This window comes from Sitodiplosis mosellana, unplaced genomic scaffold (assembly GCF_009176505.1).
Source record: "Sitodiplosis mosellana isolate CC-2019 unplaced genomic scaffold, AAFC_SMos_1.0 Smas_scaffold_47, whole genome shotgun sequence".
Classification (NCBI taxonomy): domain Eukaryota; kingdom Metazoa; phylum Arthropoda; class Insecta; order Diptera; family Cecidomyiidae; genus Sitodiplosis; species Sitodiplosis mosellana.
Window position 1 is genome coordinate 1,148,080 of NW_022595289.1, and position 4,128 is coordinate 1,152,207.

The following is a 4,128-nucleotide window of genomic DNA, read 5'->3' on the forward strand; positions in this document are numbered from 1 at the left end:
CTCGCGGTTTAACACTGAATTCATACGTCTCTGTTCGGATCTGTTTACATCTTAAACACACAAAACGTGATGTTAATTTACTCTTGTGTGCTATGTTGCTGTTGAAGTTTCAACACCTTATATCATAGTAAACAGTCACACAGACACGTTTGTCTCTTGGTGTAAGCCATACCAATTGGCGTGCATGCATTCAACGCATTGTGTATATGAAAACAATCTAATGAATGGTGTGGAGAGCAGAGAATTAAGAATATTGCGTTCGACCGAGAAAAAAAATTCACTAAGCGCAGTGTATAGGAGATAATTTGCCGATCACATGTATCGTCTAGGTAAAAAAGAAACGGAAAAAATATATCAATGTGAATAAAACATCCTACGCATCGCGACCGATCTTTTTCTTTCTTTTAAATTGTTCGTTTCTTTTATTCGTTCGTTTTTTTTTTCGTATGTATCTGCACACGCTTAGTTGTATTCAAATGAATGTTTTCATATATATGTATATATTGTGGCTTTCTCGTTCCCTCTCTCAAAAATGTTTATTCAATGATCTTAATTGAGATGAATCATGATATTGTTGTGAGGTTTTCGATATCGAAGCGGCTCCTTACTACAGTACTATTTTGTATAAACAATGGAGGCGAAATTATATATTATTGAATCATAAAAAATTATGCGTTTTTATTCAAACACATTCAAATCAAATTGTTAAGACTTTTTTTTAAATATAAGTTGATATTTTCTTTGGAACTAAGCACAAATTTTGGATAAAAACTATATGAAGATAGCCTACGGAGACTGTAAAAGAATACGTTTGACTAAAATATAAACATGACAAAGAACACCACGAAAACGAAAGGAATATTGGCAAACACTTTCTGGCTGTGGTTTCATGCCTTCCCTATACAAAGCAAACAATTGAGCTACAATGATTGTAAATTCTTTGCGCCCACGTGTTTTCAGCATAAACTGTCTGAGGCTGCTTGCGATATTCTGCTTTCTCATTATAGCAATAATAATAATGAAATTGACGCAAAAGCACAGTCCTTTTGGAAAACATGCAGTATTCCGTTCGAAAAGATTTGTGACTATGAAATTTGTAATCAGATTTTTTCTACAAATCTACAGAAATTGTAGATGATTATAAAATTACCAGACTAAAATTATGAATCTGTATAAGATCAGGATTTCGTTATGTTTCATTCCTGCAAAAACATTTTTCAAATAAAGTGAGAATGAGACTGAAGCATAGAGATGAGTAGTGAATAAAATTGAAAAGATAATAAAATGGAAACATGATTCATGTTTCTCTTCAATCACTATCACAGATGTATTGGAATCAATAAAATATAGAACGCGCTAGTAACATGTTTAGTCTTGTCGGCTGCTTTGATACAAATTATGAAATTGAAGATGCAAGTACCCATTTCCACTATTTTAATGGGCATTGAGTTGTATTGAATAAGGCTAAGGCATTTAGTGTAAAAAACTGTTGATTCTATGGAATGGCTATCAATTTAAGCAACCTTTCGTTTTTTCCTCTGAAGTTTCTTTTTTTTCCCTCTTTTTATGACATGCCAACAATTGTTATTTTCTGGCCATAAGTATATTCAGCTTTATTGAATCAATATGTGACATATCACTCCAATTAATCAAACATACCCGTTGTACCGATTCGTTTACTGTCCTTTAGCACCAAATACACATGTGGAAAATACATATATACTGAATGTATGTTGGAGATAAGATGTAAGAGTTCATATTATATTTCGAAACTCAATAAGAATAAATTTCTATCAACATAAATAATAACAAAATTGCGCAACCATTTCTCAAGCGATTTCGAAATAATTGAGATACGTTACAGTATTTGAGCATATGACTTGAATTCTTTATTAGAATAGAATAAACGTAATCCTAAACGAAGGTTGTGCCTTTCTCAAATGATATTGTTGGAAAAAGTAAACAAGAAAGCAGAAAGCATAGAGTCGAAAGCGCAAAAAGTTGAACAATTAGTTTTATTCTCTTGCATATTCGATATTTATTTATGGTTTGCAATATTTATTCGAAATTGCTCCTTTCATCGATGACATGTGACAAATGTCCAGTGTATTGTTCACGATGATTCAATTGAAATGGTCATTTTCTTCAAATGATATTTTCAACGCATTGACCTTACGAGAGCAAATTTTCATTTTCTAAACTGTATTAACTGAATTTCCAATTGGGTTGTTTGTACAAAGATTAAAATGATTTTAGCGCATTTTTTCGGTTCTAAATTACTTACATTAAATTTTCCCTATTTCGTTCAGTTCGCATTTTCCATGTGCTACGATACTCGTGTTCATGTTGAACTCACCAAACTACGCAGAATCAAGCGTTCGACTTGGTGAACATTGTACGGTGGCAGAGCGAGTGTTTTGCTTGTAGATGTTATAGTGATTACGAATATTTTCCAATTCGGAAAAACAGTATAAATTGAAGCTGAACCGAAGAAAATCATTTCTATATGTACGAAGATCTCAACCTTCAATGTTTATTAAATCACGGCGTGTTAAAACTTAAACACTGTCCTGAATTTGTGTGGAAACAAATCACTTAGTCAAACACAGTTTACTTGTTCAAGTTTAAAAAAAAATGTTTTTTTTTATGTTAATAAATTTCCCGCAATGTATCAACAGCATAACACCGGAATTGGAAGGTAGAGATGCCATGATCTCTGTTGTTTTTAATTCTAACTAACAGATCATTTGTATAGTTTTTTTTTACCTTGAAAATAAAAGGAATATTTACATTACCTCATGTTATCGTGCAAGTGATTCAGTCAATCATCGATTATTACCGAAATTGTTCCAATAAAGAAAAATGGTTAATTTTATTTTATTGTAAATAAATCAGAAAAACGTTCCAGCGAAATTTCAACATCGAATAGTATGAAAATGGCTTGTGTGGACATGTTTTCTAATAAGTAAATGAAAAAACATGAAGAAAATGATCACATTTGTATGTTAAAATTCCATTAAAAATACAGAATTTAATCAGAGCTCATTTAATATTTACACTTGAATGATTAATACCTCATTAGTGAAGAAAACCCCAAGTTTATCGCAGTTGGCTTTTAATCGGTCGGGATGCATTTGCCATTACTTTTTTTTGGCGATTCAGACAAACAAGATGATGTGAAATGACATGAAGAAAAAAATTTGGTCTATGATCGATAGTCACTGGTACATTGTGTTTCTTTTTTTATTATCTATTGCTACTTGTTTTCGTTCTTTATAGACATACGTCTAATACAGCGACACATTATGACATGCTGTGTCTGTGCCATTCAGTGTGATTCAATAAGTGTTTACTGAACCTCGTAATATGTTTTGGACTGCCCAATGCCCATGCTCTCACTCTGTACATCAATTGTGTGAACGAAGTGTGATTAATTAACATTTTTATACATACAATTGCGATTCCGGGTTTACACATAGCATGTATAATGTATATAGTATATATTGAATGATTTTTTCAAGAAAAATTAAAAATTAAAGGAGTTTGAAACTAGCTCCGTGACGCCAGCCCCGCCCGGAATTTTTTTTCAAGAAATTATAAATCTGAGCCCGCTATCGTGTTCTACGCAATTTGTGCTAATTATTGCTCGCTCCCCAGAAACTGGTGACGAGCACAAATTCGACAAAAATTGACAATATGAATTTTTCGTAGATTTGAGGGTTTTGCGCCGACAATCAATTCCAAGTGAAACTTTCAACATTTTCATGATCTGAGGGTTGATAATGAAAGGTCTTGACGTCCACTAATTTTTGCCGTCGACTACACAATTCGTGCTCTCACCGAGCATTCGTGCGAGCACAAATTCAACAAAAATCGAAAAAAAATGTATGAAAATCGATATCACAATGCAACAAAGTTCATCAGCACCACCCGGGAATAATGCTGGTAAACCATAATATGCTATGATTAGTGCTCGAATGGTGCTGGCAAATACCACTTCCGGATCGCACAAATCTTGTCTGGTGGCTGAGTACCAATCGTCAAAATTTTTGAAAAAGTAGATTTTTGGTACATTCCTATGGCAAGTAATACATGAAATCGAATTTTTTTCTCGTATTAATGTAGCTC